This window comes from Carcharodon carcharias, chromosome 18 (genome assembly GCF_017639515.1).
Source record: "Carcharodon carcharias isolate sCarCar2 chromosome 18, sCarCar2.pri, whole genome shotgun sequence".
In the NCBI taxonomy this organism is placed as follows: Eukaryota; Metazoa; Chordata; class Chondrichthyes; order Lamniformes; family Lamnidae; genus Carcharodon; species Carcharodon carcharias.
In genome coordinates, this window is record NC_054484.1 from 64,472,804 (window position 1) to 64,497,923 (window position 25,120).

General features: G+C 41.6%; 1 protein-coding gene across 26 annotated transcripts in view; it reads left to right on the plus strand.

Moving 5' to 3' along the window:
- LOC121290601 (zinc finger and BTB domain-containing protein 20-like) overlaps positions 1-25,120 on the plus strand; it is a 326,665-nt gene that overhangs the window by 288,010 nt on the left and 13,535 nt on the right. For 22 of the 26 annotated variants that reach the window (XM_041211246.1, XM_041211243.1, XM_041211253.1 and 19 more), the window contains 2 exons: positions 6,229-6,324; positions 6,761-6,931. The gene's annotated coding sequence lies outside the window, so the exon portion shown is untranslated. Of the gene's footprint in view, positions 1-6,228; positions 6,325-6,760; positions 6,932-18,200; positions 18,427-25,120 lie in introns of those variants that run through there. The other 4 variants (XM_041211249.1, XM_041211250.1, XM_041211251.1 and 1 more) reach the window with 4 other exon arrangements.

Below are 25,120 nucleotides of genomic sequence, written 5' to 3' on the forward strand. Positions count from 1 at the left end.
CTATAGATTCTAATTACCAATGGCTTTGCTAATGAACTGAAATTGAATTATTTTTGTCATTGTTTCTCAAGCATTCTCCCACATATAGAGGTCTGATACCAAGTCTGTTATAATACATGACCTCCCTAGTTACCACATTAACATGCTGAATATGTTTGTATATTTCTAGGCCCTGATGGCAAAACTTCAGCAGCTAGGGAGGTTGCTAATAAGTGGGATTTCAAATGCCGTAAAGGCTGGATTACTCTGTGTCATGCACAAACCAGCGTACGAATGGTAGGATAAAACAGGTTATCTGTGCTTTGACAAATGATGCAGGAGGAAAGGCTTCAGATTCCTGGGGCACAAGAACCAGTTCCAGGGCAGGAGCTGTTCAAGGTGAACAGGCTGTACGTCAACAGAGCTGGGACTAATGTCCTCATGAGAAGGCACTCCTTTGGAGAAGGGTTTAAATTGGTTTGGTGGGGGCTAGGCAGCAGGATGAATTAGACAGGAGAAACAAGGTGCACAGAGGGCTGGAAGAGGAAAATGCAGTAGCACTAGAGTCAAGAATCGTTCAGAAATATGTGGAATCAGACAGGGAGCAAATCAGAGGTAGTCAAATGAATTTGGAGTGAATATTCATAAATGCGCTGAGCGCAATAAATAAGGTTGGTGAGCTGCAGGCACAAGTCACCACACAGGCGTAGATATAGTGGCAATAAGAGGCCTGGCTCAAAGAAGGGGAGGATTGGAAAAATGTAGCTAAGAAGTCATTGACAGAGACTATTTGGTTAAAGTGTGACACTGCGGCATGTATGCTATAGAACTCAAAATAATGGGAAGGTGATAGATGTGCAAGTTTGAAGGCAAATTGCAAAAGGCTTCAGAAACTACAGCAAGAGTGATAATGGAAGATTTTAATTATCCTCATCTAGACTAGGAGAGTAACCACGTAAAAGGCAAAAAGTGGGAGCAATTCCTGAAATAAATGCAGAAAATGCTGGAAATGCTTGGCAAATCTGACAGCATCTCTGGAGAGAGAAACAGAGTTAATGTTCCAGGTCTACAACCTTGTGTCAGAAATTAAGTAATTCCTAAAATGTGCACGCAAAAGCTTTCTCGATTTCTAACCAAATGAGGCAGGAGCAGTGTTAGATCTCATTCTGGGGGATGAAATGGAGTATGTTTCAGTGGGAGTGCACTGGGGGACAGTGATTGTGATATCATCAAGTTTAGAATAGTTATGAACAAGGACCAAGGTACAGTCGAACATAAAAATACTTAACTAGAGGAGGGATAATTTCCGTGAATTGAAAAGTGATCTGTCGCAGGTGCAGTGGAATCAAATATTGGTAGGCAAAACAGTGTTTGGAAGGCCTTCAAAGAGGTGATGGTTTGGGTACAGAGTTCCTGTGAGGGAGAAAAAAATGGCATTCAAAGCTAGAGATCCCTAGATGCCTCCAGCAATGGAGATTAAAATGAGACGAAAAAGGAGATTAAGAACAATTGTAATGCCTATAATGCAACAGAGAACCAAACTGAATATAGAAAGTACAGAGGAGATCTTAAACAAGAAGTAGGGGGAGCAAGAAAAAGCAAAGAATAGATTAGCAGCTAAAATAAAAAGGAAAGGAATCCAAAGTCTTTTATGAACAAATAAATAGTAAAAGAAGATCAAAGAAAGGAGGGACCAAAAAGGTGACTATTGTAGTTTTTTTTTTATGCGATGTTGCTGGCAATGTCAACATTTGTTGCCCATTCCTAATTGCCCTTTAGAAGCTGTGCATGAACCACCTCCTTGAACCTCTGTAGTCCGTATGGTATAGGTACAGGTGGGAATGACTGTCCTTGACATCAAGGCAGCATTTGACCGAATGAGGCATCAAGGAGCCCTAAAAAAACTGGAGTCAATGGGAATATTGGGGAAAACTCTCCACTGATTGGAGTCAAACCTAGCCCAAAGTAAGATGGTTGAGGTTGTTGGAGTTCAGTCATCTCCGTTCCAGGGCATCACTGCAGGAGTTCCTCAGGGTAGTATCATAGGCCTAACCATCTTCAGCTTCTTCATCAATGACCTTCCTTCCATCATAAGGTCAGAAGTGGTGATGTTCGCAATGTTCAGCACCGTTCACAACTCCTCAGATACTGAAGCAGTCCATGTCCAAATGCAGCAAGACCTGGGCAATATCCAGGCTTGAGCTTACAAGTGACAAGGAACATTTGCACCACACAAGCGCCAGCCAATGACCATCTCCAATAACAGAAAATCTAACCATCGCCCCTTGACATTCAGTGGCATTGCCATCGCTGATTTCCACACTATCAACATCCTGGGGGTTACCGTTGACCACGAACTGAACTGGACTAGACATATAAATACCGTGGCTTCAAGAGCAGGTAGGTGGCTCGAAATCCTGCTGCAGTAACTCACCACCTGACACCCCAAATCCTGTCCACCATCTACAAGGCACAAGTCAGGAGTGTGATGGAATACTCTCCACTTACCTGGATGAGCGAAGCTCCAACAACACTCGAGAAGCTTGACACCATCCAGGACGAAGCAGCCCTCTTAATTAGCACCCCATCCACAAACATTCATTCCCTCCACCACTGACGCATAGTAACAGCAGTGTGTAGCATCTACAAGATGCACTGTAGGAACTCACCGAGGCTCCTTAGACAGCACCTTCCAAACCCACGACTGCTACCATCTAGAAGGACAAAGGGAGCAGACACTTAGGAACATCACTACTAGGCAGTTCTGCTTTAAGCCACTCACCACCCTGACTTGGAAACATATTGCCGTTTCTTCACTGGGTCAAAATCCTGGAACCCCTCCTAAACAGTACTGTGGATGTACCTACACCACATAGACTGCAGCGGTTCAAGATTTTTCTGCACTTCCCCCTATGCCCACACCCCACTACCGGACCAGCAGCCCCCAACCTTAGTGCCATACTTGACATACTACCCACTGCAGACACCTGTCCTCTCAACTTCTGAATCTACCTACAGCTTTCCCACTATCCACAGCCTTCCAAGTAATAGGCAGCTGTTAGTAAAAAGGCAATCTTGTGTAATTACGTATGACTGTGGAAAATCACAAGCACCCTGTATTTTCAGCTCACCACCACCTTCTCAAGGGCAATTAGGGATAGGCAGTAAATGCTAGGCCTAGCCAGTGATGGCCACATCCCGAAAGTTAATTTAAAAACTTTATACTTCCAAGTCAGGATGATTTGTGACTTGGAGGGAGCTTGCAAGTGGTGTTATTCTCAAGTGCCTGCTGCCCTCTTCTTCTGGGTGGCTGATGTCGCTGGTTTGTGAGGTGCTGTCGAAGGAGCCTCAGCGAGTTGATTGCAGTGTACCTTGTCAGTGGTGCACACCACTGCCAGTGGTGGATGGGTTGTTAATGAAGCAGGTTGCTTTCTCCCGGATGGTGTCTGGCTTGTATAAAACATTTTTTGTAATTGAATAGAATAATTATAATGGAAAACATTTTAAAATGATTTGCCTTATAAAGTGTTGAAAGGCAAGGTATGGAATATTTTTATATCCTCTGTGTCTGACGTTTCATGTAGAAGTTTTCTGATTCATTCATTGTCACTATATTGCAAATATGTCACTCCTTGCCGATAACATTTTTGTGAGTGACGCAATCACATTATGCCAAAAAGAATTCTAATCGGTTACTTTAACATTTTTATGACAAATCGATGACGTTGCACGTACAAACTACGGCTACCATGAGAATTCCTCTCGGTCTGTCCAATATTTAAGTTAACCAGGTCTGTTATGATATTATTTAAAACATTTAATTATAATTTCTAAATTAATGAATTACACATTCAAATGAATAAATCTTGGTAATACAACAGAAAATGGTGGTAACAGGCTGGTTGGGGAGCATCTGCAAGGAGAGGAAGGTTGGGTTAACGTTTCAGATCAATGAAGTTTACAGATGAATAGCTTAGAAGGGAGAGACAAAGGTAGGGAAGAAAGGTGGGAGGAAAATAAATGAAGTCTGTGATGAGATGGAGAACAAGAGATGTTTAAATGACAGAAGTTTAATGTGACAAAAGCAGGCAGTAAGGAGAGAAGTAAAAGATGTATCAAAGAAGTTGTAAATGGCAGTGGCTGCTGAGGGGGAAAGTGAAGACTAGGAGAACTTACCGCCCTGAGGGGAAGAGAAAGAGTTCGGGCAAAATTGCAACAAGAGAGATGTTTTACCAAGGTAGAGGGGAATCTTCAGTCGAGGAAAAAGGACCCCAATGCTATGTCCATGTGTACTCCACTCTCCCTCCATTGATTTTTCTGCTCTTTCCCCTACTATACCCACACCCCAACACCACACCGCCCCACCACCTCGTCGCCAGACTTGACATATCACCCACTGCCGACTCCCATCCTCTCAAATTCTGAATCTACCTGCAGCTTTCCCACTATCCACAACCTTCCAACTAATAGGCAGCTGTTAGTGAAAAGACAGTCTTGTGTAATTAAGTATAACTGTGGCAAATTCCAAGCATCCTATACTTTTACATGTTAATCGTTGTTGCTACCATTGCATCACAGATTAATAAGAAAGAAAAAAGACTTGCATTTATTTTGAATCACATCATGCCTCTCAAATATCTCAAAGCACTTCACATACAATGAATTACTTTGAAATTCACACATTTGTTAAGAATACTGGCACAGCTCAGCTGCCATTTTGGTTTTGAGTTGAAAGGAGCTTGACTTGAGCATTATAATATATGCATATAAAGAGAAAACTGCATTGAACAACTTGCAACGCCATCTAGTGCATAATCAACTTTGGATATAGTTCAGCACAGTGCCATCTGGTGGATAATTTTAAAAATCATATTGACAATAATTTATTTAGCGTATGAAGACTTGACCTGTAATTCCAGCCATTTTAGATCATCAGCATGCAAAACAGGTAGGACACCAGGTAGTTTAGCAAGTTAACATAATTCAACAACATAAGGCATGGTTAAATTTGCCTGCAAGGACATTTGATATTGTTACGAAGGGCCCAAAGATGAATATTTGAGATGCACTCTCCTCGCCTAGTTTGAAGGTGTTGAGAAGTACTCCAGTACAAGGTGGCCAAATGAACCCTGGTTGACTATCCGTAGAAACATGGTATGATGACCTATCAGACTTATCTCTTCAAAGAGTTCTGAGGTTTGCCAAGCAATGGTTTACAAAATGGCATAGGTGGTATTGTAATTGTTAATCCTCTTGGAATTTAGCTTGCAAGTAGTTAAAGAGATGTTTTGCTAAACACTTTTCTATTAAGATGATGCCCATCTTTCGCATCAAGCTAATCAAATGTCAGGAAAGTAACAATGTTTGAATGCCCTTCCTTGAGAGAATGGAATGGCAACTGGCATGATAAAGAAATCATCCAGGGCTCCTATTGCCACTGATATTTTAGGATGAGATGTATAAAGCTCATCATGATCATCTAGAGTAAGCAAATTGCAGATGTTCAACAAGATATAAGGAGTTCAGATCTCAGACGTACTCGTGTGGTTGTGAGGTAAATGTAAAATGTTTATTATTAAGCTATTAAGTAAAAAAAAATCTAAATTTTACTATTGAATCCTGTTTTAAGTTTTGAACATACAATAACAAACTTATAGATTCCATTGAAGTGTAGAGCAAGGTAAAAAATTAAGGTCCCTGACTTATTTCAAAGCTTATAGTGGACCACCCATTCTGTTTTTACACCTATGCCTTTTGTGATTCAGAGTAACTGAAGATGGTACTTCTGGGGGCTTTGTATATAGTACATGGGAAGATAATGTGGATAGGAAGTAAGTTTGTATCCCTTTAGGTTTCTGAATTTCCCTTGGTACTACATATGGATTTCAGAAAGCCTAGTGATTAGTAATCTGCCTTATCTCCCCATCCAAGACAGTAATTTAAGCTTGAGTACAAATTTAGAGAATGCTTAAATGTGAGACCAGTCACCCACAAATGTAACCTATCTTCAACAGTTGCTGGATAATATTTGTACATGAGGAAATAGACCACTCATTCCCTCTCCACATCCCAGGGAATTTGAAGTTAAGCTGTGCCCTGACCACTTGGGCTTAGATAAGTTCATTCAGCATAAACTCTAGGTTAAAGCTTGTACATTTGCAGTACATATGGCTCAATGACCCACGCATTAATGTGACCCACTGAACTATTATGGAAATTCCTCAACATTTTATTTTTATTTTGCTTCAGCCTTATCGTCCTTTTCTCCTGTAGCCCTGATGCATATTGGGGTAAGACTGTCTGGGTGCAGCAGCCTTCTGGTCCCTTGATCAAGCAGCACTTTGCGTAAGTAAGCTTAGGTATAGTATTTATGAATGGGAATTCTTGTTTGATTTTCAGACCCAAATCTGAAGGCTATAAATAGTAGCCAGTACTGATGTATAACCTTCCACTCAAAAGTAGGGTGGATGATTTGAATTTTCACCAATTTTTGATATGTAGCGAGGCATGTTTTAGAATCAGCTTGATGCCTTAGTGGGAAATGTGTTGCCTGCTGATGTCACTTATAGAAAATTACAGTTAATGAAATTGGTTAGGAGGCAATGATGCAAACAATTCCACATAGTTTGGTAGCAGTAATGAATAGTTTATGCACAGCAATACAAATGCACATTATTTGTTTTTTTTTGCATTTGCTAAAATTGCTGGTATTTAAGAAGATTGAATTGCTAATTCGGAAGTCTGAGGTTTGTGCTTAGTTTCTATTTATTCTCTCTTTCAGTAGAAATAAAGATCAACTGAGTAATGAAGGATTGGAGTAACTGCAGTCCTTGAAGAATGAGAATTGTGCAAACAGATAATGCTCCAGCACTAGTCTTCCCTAACAGAAGACTGTAGTCCTCCAGGTGAAAGTTCAGAGAGACGGCTGCTTTACCCACCTTCTCTTCTGATTGTATGTATTTTCAATAATTGTATGTTTTTTCATTGATTTATTTATTTTTTAATGGATACATTTAGTTGCATTTAAGAATGGGGAATGCATCTAGTTGCCAAAAGTACAAGTAAATCACACTTTACATTATAACTCATAAGATATCAGACAGACTTGCATTAATCAAGTCAGGCAATTAGCCAAATAATGATTTCAGAAATGCTTATATTTACAGCATAGAAACAGGTTATTCAGCCCCACCAGGTCAATGTCAATATTTATGCTTCCTTAGCAGCCTTAGCTGCTGTTCTTCCTATGTGCATCCTTTTATTCCCTTCTCCATCATGTGTTGATGTACCTTCCTCTTAAGTGCATCTATGATAGTTTCCTCAAATATTGCTTGTGGTAGCAAGTTCTGCATTCTAACCCCTCGCTAGGTAAAGATGTTTCTCCTGAATCCCCTATTGGATTTATTTGTGACAATCCTTGTATTTTTGGCCCCTAGTTCTGTACTCTCCCAAAAGTGAAAACATCTTTTCAACCCTTTCATAATCTTGTCAACTTCTGTCAGGTCGTCTCTCAGCTTTTTTCCCAACCTATTTTCAACCTTTCCTGATATTACTCTCACTTCTAGCACCATTTTTGCACCTGCTCCTGTGCTTGTATATTCTTTGTCTAATATGAAGTACAGGACTATACATAGTAATTCCAAGTGTGATCTAACCAAGGTTTTGTATAAGTTTAACGTAACTTTCCTGCTTTTCAATTCTATGGCTCAATAAATCAAGGGTCACATGTTTGTTTAAATTTATTCAAAGTGGATTCTTTTAAATTAGGAATATAATGATGATTTTAAAAAATCAAAGTTTCACTTCTACCTAGCAAATATCCAGTTACTTGTCAAGGAGTGGAGACTGGTGCAAGTCATTTTTTTTTTCATTGTTCTTCAAGGTCACCAAGCATTGATTTCTTTACTTCAAGCTACAGGAGTGGAGTTGGTTTTGAATTGAACTGAAATCCACTTAACATCAACTTGTATTTACATAGCATCTTTAACGTGGTAAAATGTCCCAAGGTGTTTCACAGGAGCATTATTGGCACTGAGCTACATAAGGAGATATATGGGCAAATGACCACACATTTGGTCAAAGAGTAAGTTTTATGGAGTAGCTTAAACAGGTAGGAAAGGTAGGGAGGTTTAGGAAGGCAATTTCAGAGCTTGGGGCCTTGACAGCATGGCCACCAGTGGTGGAGCAATTAAAATTGGAGCTACTCAAGTGACCAGAGTTGGAGAAGCACAGATTTCTCTGAGTGTTATACAATGGAGAAGATTACCGACATAGGGGCAATAGAGGGATTTGAAAAGGATTTTAAAAACTAAGCATTGTTTAATTGGAAGCCATGAGAGGTCAGTGAACACAGAGGTGTTGGGTGAATGGGACATGATGTGAGTTAGAACATGGATAGCAGAGGCTAGTGAACATGGGAGGCCAGTCAAGAGTGCATTGGATTGGTCAAAGCTAGAGGTAGCAGAGACGTAGATGAGGGTTTCAACAGCCACTGAACTATGGCGGGTGGAGTCAGACGATGGAAATAGGAGGCCTCAGCAATGAGACAAAAATGAGATCAGAAGCTCATATCAGGGGCAAATATTGACACCAAGATTGTGAACAGTCTGATTCAGCCTTAGACCATTGCCAGGGAGAGAAGATGGAGTTGGTGTTTAGGGAATTAATTTATGGCAGAGCCCAAAGAAAATGAATGTCAGGCAAGCCTGACAATTTAGAGAGAGTAGAGGGGTCGAAAGAGGAGGTGGCAGGGTAGAGCTGGGTGTCGTCCGCATACAAGTGGATGATATCGCCAAGCATTATCATGTAGATGAGAAATCGGAGGGTCCTGAGGATAGATCCTCAGGGCCACCAGAGATAATGGTGCAGGAATGGGAACAGAAGCCATTGTAGTAACTCTGTGCTACAACTGCACAGATAAGAATGGGACCTGGCGAGACAATACCAGCCAACCTGACAATGGTGGAATGGTGATGGAGGAGGATGGTGTGGGCAACACTGCCACAAGCTGCAGATGGGTTAAAAAGAATGAGGATAGATAGTTTGCCATTGTCACAGTCACATAGGATTGATTTGTGACTTTGATGTGAACCATTTCAATACTGTGGCAGGGTGTAGCTGATTGAAAGAAATCAAACATGGAATTCCATGAAAAGTGGACAGGGATTTTGAACATACAAATTAGGATTAGGCCATTCAACCCCTCCAGCCTGCTCCACCATTTGATAAGACCATGGCTGATTTGGTGTGGCCTCTATTTGCCTGTCTACACCCTATACCCTTTGATTCCCTTGTCAGTCAAGAATCTGTCTTTCTCAGCTTTAAAAATGTTCATTATCCCTGCCTCCATCATTCCCAGGGAAAATGAATTCCACAAACAACCATCTGCAAGAAAAATTTCTCCTCGTCTCCGTCTTAACTGAGAGATCCCTTACTTTTAATCGGTATCTCCTAGTTTTAGTCTCTCCCATAAAGGGAAACATCCTTTCAGCATCTACCGTGTCAGCTCTCCTCAGGATCTTCTAAGTTTTAATAAGATCATCTCTCATTCTTCTAAACTCCAATGGATACAGGTTCAACCTGCCCAGCCTTTCCCCAGAAGACAACCGCTTCATCCCAGGAATCAATCAAGTGAGCTTTCTCTGCACTGCTTCTGTGCAGCTATATCCTTTCTTAAATAAGGAGACCATAACAGTACATTGTACTCCATACTTGGTCTCACCAATGCTCTGTACAACTGTAGCAAAACTTAAATACTTTTATAATCCATTTCCCTTGCAATAAATGACAACATTCAATTTACCTTCCTAATCACTTGCTGTAACCGCATACTAAACTTCTGTAATTCATGTACCAGGGCACCCAATCCTTCTGCACCAAAAAGCTCTGCAAGCTCTCTCTATTTAAGTAATGTACTGTTTTCTTATTCTTCCTAACAAAGTTGTTAAGTTCATATTTTTTCACATTATATTCCATCTGCTAAATTTTTCCCACTCACTTCAATGATTGCTGACTCCTTATGTCCCCTCTTCACAACTTACTCTTCGACCTATCTTTGTATCATCAACGAATTTAGTAACCATACATTTGGCCTTTCTATCCAAATCATTGATATAGATTGTAAATAGTTGAAGCCCCAGCACTGATCACTGTGGCACACCACTCGTTACATTCCCCCAACCAAAAAATAACCCATTTATACCTACTCTCTGTTTCCTGTTAGCTAACCATTCCCCTGTCCATCCTAATGTGTTAGCTCTACTTTATGAGGTCTTAATTTGTGTAGTAACCTTTGATGTGGCACCCTCTCAATGGCTTTTGGAAATCCAAGTACACCAAATCGACAAGTCTCCCTTCATCCATCTTGCTTGTTACTTCCTCAAAGAACTAGTCAAACACAATTCCCCTTCCACACAACCATGCTGACTCTGCCTGATTTCATTAAGATTTTCTAAGTGCCCTGCTATAAGCTCCTTAATAGTCTATTCTAATATTTTCCCTATGACAGATGTTAGGCTAACTCACCTGTAGTTTCCTGCTTTCTGTCTCCCTCCTTTTTTGAATAGAAGAGTTACATTCACTATTTTCCAATCTGATAGGATCTTTCCGTTTTTAAGGAATTTTGTAAAATTAAAGCCAATGCATCTGTTACCTCAGGAGACATTTCTTTTGAAATCCCAGGATGAAGTCCATCGGGACCTGGGTATTTGTAAGCCTTTAATTCTAATAATTTTCTCAATACTCTTTTCCTAGTGATTGTATAAGTTCTTCCCTCCTTTACACCTCTTGATTTGCAAGCATTTTTGGGATATTATTTGTGTCTTCTTCTGTGAAGACAGACAAAATATCTGTTCAATGCATCCAGCATTGCCTTATTTCCCATTATTAATTGCCCAGACACACTTTCTCTAGAGGATCAACATTCACTTTAGTTACTCTCTTTTTAAACACTGGAAGGTATTGAATACTCAGCTGAAGCATGTTCCAGGAAATGTTTGCTCATCCAGTTTTGATTGTTGGACAATCAATTTAAAGAAAAATCCTAGTTTGGAAGTTGGTTTTTAAATTGTTATTAACAGGAGCAGTGCTGCAAGAAAATGTGCACTGTTGTTTCTTTAAGGAAAAAAACTCACATTACAAAAGTGAATTTGTTCTCATAATACCCTGTAAAGACAAAAAAGAATATGTAGCACAAGCCATACTAAAAATTTATAATCTTCCCAGTGTGCTTTTTTTCCCCCATTATAACAAATGATATGATTATTCAAGTAATTGCTAAAGTGAAAGAAGTGATTTGCAAAGTGTTTTTGATTGGGAACTAAAAGCCAAAACAGGTAGGGATGGCATTCACTGCAATATCACATGGAACTCACTGTAGAATGGATTTTGTGGGCTCCTTCATAAATTATGTAATTTATTAAATAAATATTTCATAAACATTTTTCATGCATACAGTGCCTGTGGGAAACAACCCATACACTTGTCTTTTTTTATTCATTCGTGGGATATGGGCATCACTGGTAAGGCCAGCATTTATTGTTGATCCCTAAGCCCCCTTGAGAAGGTCGCCTTGTTAAACCACTGCTGTTTAGGTAGGGAGATGATGAAGGAACGGTGATGTAATTCCAAGTCAGGATGGTGTGTAACTGTGAGGGGAACTTGGTGGGTGGTATTCTCATGCACCTACTGCCCTTGTTTATCTAGGTGGTACAGCTGACAGGTTTAGGAGGTGCTGTTGAAGAAGCCTTGGCAAGTTGCTGCAGTGCTTCTTGTAAGTGGTACTAACTGTAGCCAAGTTGAGCTGCTGGTGGAGCGAATGAATGTTTAAGGTGGTGGATGAGGTACCAATTAAGTGCACTGCTTTGTCCTGGATGGTGTCAAGCTTCTTTAGTGTTTTTTAAGCTGCACTTACCCAAGCAAGTGGAGTATTGCTCCTGATTTGTGTCTTGTAAACACTGCATGAGCTTTGGAGAGTCAGACAATTAGTCACCCTCCACAGAATTGGTTCTGACCTGCCAATGTAGGCATAGTAGTCATATGGCTGGTTCAGTTAATTTTATGGTCAATGGTGATCCCTGGGATCTTGATGCTGGAGGATTTGGAGATGGTTAGACTCCCTCATAACCATCAAATGTCAAAGGGAGATGGTTAGACTCTTTCTTGAATGTTGCCTGGGTCTTGCTGCATGCAATCATGGACTGGTTTATTATCTGAGGACCTTTTAACTAACCCTTGGAGTCCAGGTATCATTGCAGTAAATCTATACTGCACTTCCTCCAAGGTAAATAGATCCTTCCCAGGATGTTGGATGTTGATTCCAGAACTGCTTGCAGTATTCTAGGTGTGGTGTAACTAGGGCTTTTTGTAGCTGTAGCTTGTATTCTAGTTCTCTAGACATAAAGACCAGCGTTCCATTAGTCTTTTAATTATTTTATGCACCTGCTCATGACATTTTAATGATCTATGTTCCTGGACCCCCCTGTTTCTAGCTTTTCACCATTTAGAAAGTATTCTGTTCTATCCCTTATGGTTCAAAATGGATTATCTCAGATTTGCCAAATTGTAATCCGTTTGCCACAGATTTGCCTATTCACTTGATCTATCAATATCGCCTTGTAATTTTGTGGCTCCATCTACACTTTCTGACAATGCCGCCTATCTTTGTGTTATCAACAAACTTGGATATGGGGCTTTACAGCCCATGGTCTAAGTCGTTAATTAACACGGTGAATAGTTGAGGAACGAACACATCTTGTGGGACACCACGAGTGTCAATTGATTGATTTTTTGATGAGGTAAGAGAAAGGTTTGATGAGGGCAGTGTGGTTGATGTAATGTATATGGACTTCCAAAAGACGTTTTATAAAGCGCCACATAATAAATATGTCAGCAAAGTTGAAGCCTGTGGAATATAATGGGCAGTGGCATCTTGGATATGAGATTGCTAAAGGGCAGGAAACAAAGTAGTGGTGAATGGTTGTCTCTTGGACTGGAGGAAAGTATATAGTTTGGTTCCCTAGGAGTCAGTGCTAGGACCGCTGCTTTTTGTGATATATATTAATGACTTGGACTTATGTGTACAGGGCACAATTTCAAAATATTAGAGGTGACAGAAAACTTGGAACTGTAATTAACAGTGAGAAGGATGGTGATAGACATCAATAGGACATAGACAGGCTGGTGGAATGGCAGACACATAGCAGATTAAATTAAACACAGAGAAGTGCAAAGTAATACATTTTGGTAGGAAGATAGAGAGAGAAAATACACATAAGGGTACAATTTAAAAGAGGGTATAAGAACAGAAGGACCTGAACCTGCTCAAATCATTGTAGGTAACAGGACAAGTTGAGAAAACAGTTAAAAAAGCATAGTGGAACATGGAGTTTAACCATAAAAGCAGAGAGTATAATGATGAACCTTTATATTTAAAAAAAAGGCTTGGCCACATCTGGAATACCATGCTCAATCCTGGGCACCACAGGAAGAATGTGAAGACCTTGGGAAAAAGTGAAGAAAAATTTACTGGAAAAGTTCCAGGGATGAGGGACTTAAATTACATGGATAGATTGGAGAAGCTAAGGTTGTTCTTGTCTCAACACAGAGGATTGAGATTAAATTTGAGAGAGATGCTCAAAACCGTGAGCGGTCTAGAAAGGGTCAAGAACTAGAAGATACAGAATTAAGATGACTGGCAAAAGAACCAAAGGCAAAATGAGGAACCTTTTTTTTAACGCAGTAAGTGGTTATGATCTGGAACACACTACCTGAAAGGGTGGGGGAGGCAGGTTCAGTTGTGGCTTTCAAAAGCGAATTAGATGAGTACTCGAAGGGAAATAATTGCAGGGCTACAAGGAAAGAGCAAGGGAATGGGAACTAGACTGTTCTTGCAAAAAGCTGGCATAAAATTGATGGGCTGAACACTTGCAGCACAGGAGGCCGCTCTGTGATTCTATGTTTTAGATCACTTGCCCAGAGTTCCTACCCTCTTTCTCCTGCCATTCAGCCAATTTCCTAATCAACTCAATAATTTGTCTTCAATTCCATGAGCTTCAGCTTTAACAGTGTCCTAGGAGGAACTTCATAAAGTACCTTGTAGAAGCCCATATAAACACCATCCGTAGATATTTCCTTGTCCTCTATTTTAGTCATCTCTTCAAAACATTTAATCAGGTTCATCAAGCATGATCCACCCTTTGCAAATCCATGTGGTTTTCTCTGATCAGCTGAAAATTTTCAAGGTGTTCAGTCATCCTGTTTTTAATTATAGACCCAAATAATTTCCTTGACAATAGATGTTAGGTCAGCTGGTCTATAATTCCATGATTTCCCCCTCTCACCCTTACAGAGTAACATGCGCAATTTTCCAATCTAAAGGAAAGGCATTTGTAAGATGCTACGTCAAAGGTTATTGCGGAAAATAAAAGCTCATGGTATAGGTGGTAACATATTGGCACGGATAGAAGATTGACTAGCTAACAGGAAGCAGGAAGCAGGGTAGCCATAAGTGGGTCTATTTCTGATTGGCGGGATGTGATGAGTGGTGTGAAACAGGGATCAGTGCTCGGGCCTCAACTTTTTACAATTTATGTAAATGACTTGGATGAAGGGACAGAAGATTTCGTTGCTAAATTTGCTGATGATACAAAGATGGATAGGAAAGTAAGTTGTGAAGAGACATGAGGCTACAACGGGACATAGGTAAGATAAGTGAGTGGGCAAAGATCTGGCAAATGGAGTATAACATGAGAAAATTTGAAATTGTCCATTTTGGCAGGAAGAATAAAAAAGAAATAAAAACAAAAAACTACGGATGCTTGAAATCCAAAACAAAAACAGAATTACCTGGAAAAACTCAGCAGGTCTGGCAGCATCGGCGGAGAAGAAAAGAGTTGACGTTTCGAGTCCTCATGACCCTTCAGCAGAACTGGGTGAATCCAAGGAGAGGGGTGAAATATAAGCTGGTTTAAGGTCAGGGGTGGACCCAGCTTTTTCTTTTTAACTGTAAGGACTGACACCTATTGAGGCACAATTCCATTCTTCCTACATTTCTCTCTACCTTGCCAACCACCCCCGACCTTAAACCAGCTTATATTTCACCCCTCTCCTTGGATTCACCCAGTTCTGCTGAAGGGTCATGAGGACTTGAAACGTCAACTCTTTTCTTCTCCGCCGATGCTGCCAGACCTGCTGAGTTTTTCCAGGTAATTCTGTTTTTGTTGAGAATAAAAAAGAAGCCTATTATCTAAATGGCAAGAGATTGCAGAGCTCTAAGATTCAGAGGGATCTGGGCGTCTTAGTGCATGAATCACAAAAGGCTAGTATGCAGGTACAGCAAATAATCAGGAAAGCTAATAGAAAGTTATCGTTTATTGCGAAGGGAATTGAATATAAAAGTAGAGAGGTAATGCTTCAGTTATTCAGAACACTGATGAGACCACATCTGGAGTACTGTGAACTTCCTTGTTTAAGGAAGGATATAAATGCATAAGGACAGTTCAGAGAAGGTTTACCAGATCAATACCAGGAATGGGTGGGTTATCTTATGAGGAAAGATTGGACAGGCTAGGCTTGCATCTGCTGGAGTTCAGAAGAGTAAGATGCGACTTGATTGAAACATATAAGATCCTGAGGGGTCTTAACAGGATGAATTGAAGATGATGGGAGAATCTTGTGGGAGAATCTTGAAGTAGGGTCACTATTTAAAAGCAACGAGTTGCCCATTTAAGACAGAGATGAGAAGAAATTTTTTCTCTCAGGTGTTAGTGAGTCTTTGGAACTCCTTTCTTCAAAAAGCAGTGGAAGCAGAGTCCTTGACTGTTTTCAAGGCAGAGGTAGATAGGTTCTTAATAAACAAAGGGGTCAGAGGTTATCGGGGGTAGGCAGGAGGTTACAGACAGATGAGCAATGATCTTTTTGAATGGTGGAGCAGGCTCGAAGGGCCAAGTGGCCTACTCCTCCTAATTCATATGCTCGTACATATGCTCATATATCCCCTGAGTCAAGAGAACTTTGGGAGATTATAGTTGGGGTGCATCTGTATTGTTCACACCTACTTTCTTTAAAACCCTGGGATGGAAACAATTTTGTTCTGGGTACTTACCACTCTTTAGTACCATTACTTTCTTCATAAGTCATTTTCCTCCATATCCCTGATTCAATATTAATTTCATTGGGATGTTTGGCATGCTAACCTCTTCCTGTACTGTAAATATTGGCACAAAGTAATTATTCAGCTTGTCCACCATATCCCATTGGCAATATCATCGTTATTAGTTTTCAAGGGTTCCACATTGACCTGAGCTTAATTTTGATATCCCTGGCCAGTTATTTTCCATTCTCCATTGTTGTAGCTCTTACTTTGTTTGGTCCCCTTTGCTGTTCTGTGTATCTAGCCCCTTCACCAGGACCTGTGCTATTTTTTGAATTTCAGTATACTTTTTCTTTTAGTTTTATCAGAAATTCTTTTTTAAACCCTCACATTGATCTTCTGTTATTTTATTCATTAACAGACTTGCCTATCTTACTGTGGACAATCTCTTTCTCACCGCATTGAAATCAGCCTTTTCTAAACCTAGAATCCTGGCAGCTATTTTGCGCTTCTCTCTTTCAAAGCCTATCTTGACCTCAATCATATTGCAATCACAATAGATAAATATTCACAGACTGTTAGGCTGTTAACTAAATCTGCCTCATTACTCGTTACATAATCTAATATGACTTCTTTATTCAATCATGGGATTGAGCGTCATTGGCTAGGCCAGAATTTATTGCCCATCCCTAATTGCCCTTGAGTGGGTGGTGATGAGCTGCCTTCTTGAAGCACTACAGTCCATGTGGTGCAGGTACATCCACAGTGCTGTTAGAGAGGAAGTTTCAGGATTTTGACTCAGTGACAGTGAAGGAACGGCGATATATTTCCAAGTCAGGATGGTGAGTGGCTTGGAGGGGAACTTCCAGATGGTGGTGTTCCCATCTATTTGCTGCCCTTCCCCTTTTAGATGGTAGTGGTCGTGGGTTTGGAAGATGCTGCCTTAGGAGCCTTAATGAGTTTCTGCAGTGCATCTTGTAGGTGGTACACACTGCTGTCACTGCACATCGGTGGTGGAGGGAGTGAATGTTTGTGGATGTGGCGCTGATCAAGTGGGCTGCTTTGTCCTGGATGACATCAAGCTTCTTGAATGTTATTGGAGCTGCACTCATCCAGTTTAGTGGAAACTATTCCATCACACTCCTGACTTGTGCCTGGTAGATGGTAGAGAGGCTTTGGGGAGTCAGGAGATGAGTTACTCACTGCAGGATTCCTAGCTTCTGACTTGCTGTTTTAGCCAAATTAGTTTTATGGCTAGTCAAGTTCAGTTTCTGGTCAATGGTAACCCCCAGAATGTTGATAGTGGGGGGGTGATGGTAATGCCATTGAATGTCAAGGGATAATAGTTAGATTCTCTCTCATTGGAGATGGTCCTTGCCAGGCATTTGTGTGGCGCAAGTGTTACATGCCCCCCTTCGTACTTCTATGACATATTTTTGCAGAAAATTATCCTGGCCACGCTCAAGAAATTCACTATTTTTCTGACATGTGCTAGTTTCTTTATCCCAATCTATATGGAAGTTAAAATCCCCATGAAAAGCACAATGCCTTTGCTACGTGCTTATAAACTTTCTGCATGTTTGCAATCTAGCACTTCACAGCTGCGAATAGAGGGCCTTGCGCACCTCCCACTGCAGCCTTAAATCATTTTCTATTAATTCTACCCATAAAGTCTCTACTGCTTGCTTACCTCTCGTTATATCCTCTCTTAACCGCCCCGCCCCACCACACCTTCGACACCACCGCCCCCTCTCCCACCCCCCCGCCCACGGATCTGCACTCCTCCGACCTCCGATCGCCGCTGTGGGCCTGATCTGATACCTGACAACCTCCCGGCCTCTGATTCCCCCCACCCGAACCTGCCAACATCCGACACCCCCACACGCCAGCCCATCCCTCTGACCCCGACCTCTGACCTACCCCGTCCCATCCCCTGACCTCCGACACCCCTACCCCCGCTGATGCCCAACCCCCCCGACATCTGACCCTCCCAGACCCTCACCTTCCCAACCTCTGACATACCCCAGCCCACCCCAAGGCCTCTGACACCCCTTACCCAAACCCCAACCTCTGACCTCCATGACGTCCGACCCCATCACCCCCTCTGCCCCAACATCCGACCACCCCCCATACCCCTCAAATCCTATGCACTTAACTTAGACACTTACCTTCTCCCTGGCCTGTCAATTTCACTGGGCCTTTCAAACATACCTGCTTTTCGGCAACTAGTACCGTAAAAAAGGAGGCACGTCTTCCTTGAATCCCCCAGAGCTGCACTTCGCTGGGGCCTCCGAGGAGCCTTTCGATGCAGGCCTCAAGCAGCTCCGGCGATCGGAAGTGTCAGCGTAATTTTCAAGGTCAGGCAAGTATGTATTTATTTTTTCTAATTTCTGCGGGCCATCTCTTTAGTTATGACCCAATATCTCTTCCTTAGACAGTTACAAGTTTTGATGGGCATCTGGATTATAATAAACGTCTTTCTCTTCACACTCCCTTGAGGGTGATTTATTTGGTTCTCACCTTGGAATGCGGCCTTGCATTTTTAAGCATTTTGCTCTGTCTCAGTTCAATTTGCAACATCTCCAGTCAGTTGAAAGCTGAAAAATCATATTTTCAAAAATAAACAGACATAGCCTCGTGACACATGACATACCATCCAACGTGATCCAGAGTGAACACATCTGTAGTGTTTGCAGCTTCAGGAAAATCGGATCCGAGTTGAGCAACTGGAGTCTGAGCTGCAGATATTGTGCCACATCAGAGAGGAAGAAAGTTACCTGGATACTTTGCTCCAGGAGGTGGTCACACCCCTCAGATTAGGTCATTCAAATTTGGTCTGTGAGCAGAGATAGGAGGGTGTAAGTGAGACAGGCATGGGCACCCAGGGGCTGGTGTTTGAGGAGCCTCGGCCCCTCCAATTATCCAACAGTTACAAGGCTCTTGCAAGCTGTATGGATGAGAGTGGGGACTGCAGGAAGGATGAGCGAACTGACCACAGCACAGAATGGCAGGGAGCCATTTAACTGAGGGGGAAATAGGAACATGGTAGTGGTAGAGGACAGTATGATTAGGGGGATAAATACGTTCTCTGCAGCCGTGAGCATGAGTCCCGAAGGCTGTTGCCTGCCCAGTGCTAGGGATAAGGACATCTCCTCAGGGCTGGAGAGGAACTTGGGGTGGGAGGAGAGGGATCCAGTTGTTGTCATCCAAGTTGGTACCGATAACATTAGTAGGACTAGAAAGGAGGCTCTGCTGAAAGAATTTGAACAGATAGGAGCTAAATTCAAAAGCAGAACCTCCAAGGTGGTAATCTTGGGATTACTACCTGAGCCACAGGCAAACTGGCATAGGGTAAATAAAGTCAAGGAGTTATTTCCTTGGTCAAAGATTGATGCGGGGGGAATGGGTATCAGTTCATGGGGCATTGGCATCAGTACTGGGGTAGAAGGGAGCTGTTCTGGTGCGACGGGCTTCACTTGAACCATGCTGGAGAAAGACTGCAGAAAGCTGCAGCACACAGGGATTTGGGGGTCCTTGTGCATGAACCATAAAAAGCTAGCACACAATTATAGCAGGTGTTAGGGAAGGCAAATGGAATGTTGGCCTTTATTTCAAAGAGAATGGAGTATAAAAATAGGGAAGTCTTGCTAAAACTATACAAGGCACTAGTTAAACCACACCCAAAACACTGAACAGCTTTGGCCCCTTTATCTAAGGAAAGATATACTGGCATCGGAGGCAGTCCAGAGAAGATTGATCCCGGATATGGAGGGATTTTCTTATGAGGAGAGGTTAAGTTGGTTGGGGCTGTACTCATTGGAGTTTAGAAGAATGAGAGGCGACCTTATTGAAGCATATAAGATTCCTAGGGGGCTTGACAGGGTAGATGCTGAGAGGCTGTTTCCTCTTGTGGGAGAGTCTAGGTCCAGAAGGCATAATCTCAGAGTAAGGGGTCGCCTATTTAAGAGAGAGATGAGGAGGAATTTCTACTCTCAGAGGGTGGTGAATCTGTGGGATTCTTTACCGCAGAGGGCTGTAGAGGCTGGGTTGTTAAGGATATTCAAGGCTGAGATAGACAGATTTTTAATCAGTAAGGGAATCAAGGGTCATGGGGAAAAAGGCAGGAAAGTGGAATTGAGGATTTTCAGATCAGCCATGATCTCATTGGATGGTGGAGCAGATGCGATGGGCCAAATGGCCTACTTCTGCTCCTACATCTTATGGTCTTATGGTCTAATGAAATGGAACTCTCCTTTTCTACACTACTCCTTCAGCCATGTGTTTACTCTAATCTTTTTATTCCTACACCAATTAATGTGCGGCTTGGGCAATAATTCAAGGATTACAATCTTTGAGATCCAGTTCTTTGATTTAGCTCCTAGTTTCTGTTACTGTCCAAACTCTCCAATTAGGGGGAGATGGTGGCATAGTGGTAATGTCAATTGACTAGTAATTCAGAGGCCCAGGCTAATGCTCTGAGGACATGGGTTCAAATCCCACTGTGGCAGCTGGTGGAATCTGAATTCAATTAATAAATCAGGAATTAAAAACCAGTCTCAGTAATGGTAACCATCAAATTATCATTGGTGTCATAAAAACCCATCTGGTTCACTAAAAGTCTTTGAGGGAAGAAAATCTGACACCCTTATAACCCTTGAAGGCCAGGATTTTCCAATCCCACCCACTGTAGGACCCGTCGCGGGCAGGACAGAAAATTCAGCGGACCAGCAAAACATATGACACCAGACCCACAGCAATGTGGCTGACTCTTATCTGCCTTCTGAAATGGCCTAGCAAGCCACTTAGTTCAAGAGCAATTAGGGATGGGCAACAAATGCTAACCTTGCCAGCGATGCTTACATCTCATGAAAGAATAAATTCAAAATAAAAGGTCCTCTTGCATACTCTTTCCTATGTTACTTGTCTCAATGTGTTTCAAACGCTGTATCCTCCCCCTTCCTCTCCATTATCCTTGCAAGCTAGTTTGAGATGTCCCTCACCCTGGTAACAGATAGGCAACATACTGTTTACAAAGGATACTATTTGCTCCCTAAAACTACCACATTACCATCCTTCTCCGCCTCCCAACCACCCCTTTTGAACAAATCTGATCTTTGCCTCATCTCCATTTGACTTTGATTCATATCATTTGATAAAACTTTCACATGCTATTCAAACCAAAGATGAGCTTTGGGCCCTATGTACTATCCATTATCAAGAGCACTTTTCCAAATTCACAACATCATCCACATCCACTCTACCTGTTCCACACTGCTGCTGAAACCCATACCCATGCTTCTATCATCTGAAAGCAATGTTCCATTTGCCACATTCCTACCCTCCATCTTCTCTACCTGTTCAGAACTGAGTTACCAGTATCCTGTACTAGTTATTATTAGCTGGGAGAATTACTTTTCTTAAAATATATTGAGCGATCTGTGACATTCACCTGAACAGACATACTTAGTTTTAAAATCCCTGAGGATACTTTCCATCGTGTTGTGTGGCACTACCATCGTGCTAAATGGGATAGAGTTGGAACAGATCTAGCACTCAAAACTGGACATCCATGAGGTGCAATGCGCCTTCAGCAGCAGCAGAGTTGTGTTCAACCACAATCCGTAACCTTAAGGCCCCGCATATCCCCCACTCTATCATTATCATCAAGCTGGGAGATCAACACTAGTTCAAAGAAGAGTTCAGGACAGCATGCCAGGAACAGCAACAGGCATAGCTAGCAATGAGGTCATAACCTGGTGAAGCTACAAGACAGGACTACTTGCATGCCAAACAGGAGAAGCAGCATGGAATAGACAGAGCAAAGCGATCCCAAAATCAACAGCTCAAATCAAAGCTCTGCATTCCTGCCATATCCAGTTGTTAATGGTGGTGGACAATTAAACAACTAACCAAAGAAGGAGGCTCCAGGAATGTCCCCATCCTCAATAATGTGAGAACCCAGCGCATCAGTGCAAAAGACAAGGCTGAAACACTGAAAACCATCTTCGGCCAGAAGTGTACAGTGGATAACCCATCTCAGCATCCTCCTAAAGTTCTCAACATCACAGATGCCAGTTCTCAGCCAATTTGATTTGTATCAAGAAATGGCTGAAGGCACTAGGTACTGCAGAGGCCATGGGTCCTGACAACATTCCAACAGTAGTACTGAAGTTTTGTGCTCCAGAACGAATAAAGCTACTAGCCAAGCTGTTCCAGTACAGCTGCAACACTAGCATCTACCCGACATTGTACACACTCCTGGGCAATCTTCCATAATGTACAAGATGCACTGCAGCAACTCACCAAGGCTCCTTTGACAGCATCTTTCAACCTCATGACCTTGGCCACTTAGAAAGACAGGGCAGCAGATGCATGAGAACACACCAATTGCAAGTTCCCCTTCAAGCCACACACCATCCTGATTTGGAATTATATTGCCAGTACCTTCACTGTCACTGGGTCAAAATCCTGGAAGTCACTCCCTAACAAAACTGTGTGTACCTACACCACATGAACAGCAGCGGTTCAAGAAGGTAGCTCAGCACCACCTTCTCAAGGGCAACAAGGGATAGGTAACAAATGGTGGATTAGACCACAACACCTCCATGCCATGAAGGAATTTTAAAATAAATTATACGGCGCCTTTAATCTAATTATAAGTCTCAGGGTGCTTCACCGGAACATTATAAAGCAATATACTTGCTTATAATTATAATTGCAATATAATTTAAGGGGAGACAGTGGTGTAGTAGCAATGTCACTGGACTAGTAATCCAGAGGCCCAGGCTAATGCTCCGGGGACACGGGTTCAAATCCCACCACGCCAGCTGGTGGAATTTAAATTCAATTACTAAACCTGGAATAGAAAGCTAATCTCAGTGATGGTAACCATGAAAACTATCATTAATTGTTGTAAAAACCCATCTGGTTCACAAATGTCCATGAGGGATGGAAATCTGCCATTGTTACCCGGTCTGGCTTACATATGACTCCAGACCCATAGCAATGTGGTTGACTCTTTAACTGTCCTCTGAAATGGCCTAGCAAGCCACTCAGTTCAAGGGCAATTAGGGATGGGCATCAAATGCTGGCCTTGCCAGAGATGCCCACATCCCATGAAAGAACAAAGGAAAAAAATATATTAGATGCTAAGCCACATTAAGCAATATTAGGATATTTGGCCAAAAGCTTGGTCAAAGAGGCAATCTTTAAAGAGCATTTTAAATAAAGAAAAAGAGGCTAAGGGAAAAGATTGGTGAGCTTCAGCCCTAGGCAGTTGAAGGCAAAGTCACTAATGGTGGAGTAATTGGCTAAAGTACTGTTCTTAATACCCATCCTTCTTGGTCTCCTTTTTGGTCCCGTAACATCCCATTGTGAATGTGTAAACTCATGTATCATAAGTAACTGTAATTATCTCAGTACATAACATGAGGCTTCAGCTTTTTGGCTTTCTTTCCTATTGTTACATTGTGACTCTTTCTCCCCCTGTATTCCTTGAGGGGAAATCAAATTTAAAGCAAATGCTTACTACCTCTCCCTCCCTTTTCAATGTATAAGAACTGATGTATTTGAATCCCGCAATTTTTGTAAATCATGGTCATTTGTACTTTGTGTGAATTGCGTAGAAATAAATAAAATCAGGATGCTGAAGAAGCCGGAATTAGAAAAGTACAGGTATCTCAAAGGGTTGTGGGGCTGGAGGAGATTTAAAAAAAAAAATAGGGAGAGGTAGGACCATGGAGGGATTTGAAAAAAAAAATGAAAATTTTAAAATCAACGATTTGCATGATCCGACACCAGTGGAGGTCAGCGAGCATAGGGGTGATAGATGACCCAAGAGGTTCAGAGACAATAAGTTTCAGATGAGGAGGCACTTTATTCAGAGTTCTCAGGACAATTTATTATGCAGCAAAGGTTATACTTAACAAACAACAACAATCGATATCCTAGTTCAAATGGTTCTTGCTTCCCACCACGCTAGGGGCTCCCTTCTCTCCTTGTCTCTTCTTGAAATAGGTGCAATGAATCTCTTTGAGTGATTTGTTTTATTTAAGACATGGGCAGCAGAGTTTTGGGTGAGCTCAGGTTTATGAAGTTAGAATGTTGGAGGGCAATGAGGAATTTGTTAGAATAATCAAGTTTACTGCTAACAAAGACATGAATGAGGGTTTCAGACCTGAGGTGGGGGTGAAGTTGGGCCATGTAATAAAGATGGAAATAGGCAGTCTGTGATGGCATGGATATGTGATCAGAAGATCGCCTCGTGGTCAAATATGACACCCAAGGTTGCGAACAGTCAGGTTTAGTCTCAAATAGTTGCCAGGGAGATGGATGAAATCAGTAGCTAGGGTGCAGAGCTCAGAGCAGAAAGCAAAGACGATGGCTTCAGTCTTCCCGATATTTAATTGGAGGAAATCTCTATTTATCCAGTGCAGGATGTCAGATAAGCAATCTGATAATTTAGCAACAGTGGAGGTGAGGTAGAATTGGGCGTTGTCAGCATACATGTGAAAGTAACACTGTATTCATGTTTCTGTATGATTTTTGTTTTGGTGAAATCATATTTAATTATCCCATTAGAATAAATAAGAAATCAAAACTAACAATGAAAATTTACCAAATTTCCTAGACTAAACTCTAATCAGAACTTTTGGTTTGTAATTTGTGGTGCTATGTCTATTGTTGTCTTGAAAAATCGCTCAGTAATTACTTCAGATTGTTTTGTTTTTTAATATTACTTTATCGGAATGTATTAACTGGAAGTATTTTGTCAGTTTGATTGGACTTCAGAACCCCTTTTTAACAACTATGATATGTCATGAAACATGCTACACCAGCAGTATCTATAAAATAACTGGCGTTCATTATTGCTCAGGCAACTTTTAATTAAAGTATGTTCCTAGTTTTTCTTGGCACCAAGCCTTCCCCATCCTCAGTTTTTGACCACCATTTTGAGAATCTCCATAGTACCGGTGAAAAATAAAATTCCTGGTCTCCTTAACTCAATAACTGAACACATTCTGTGTTAGGCTAATAATTTTAGCTCTGTGC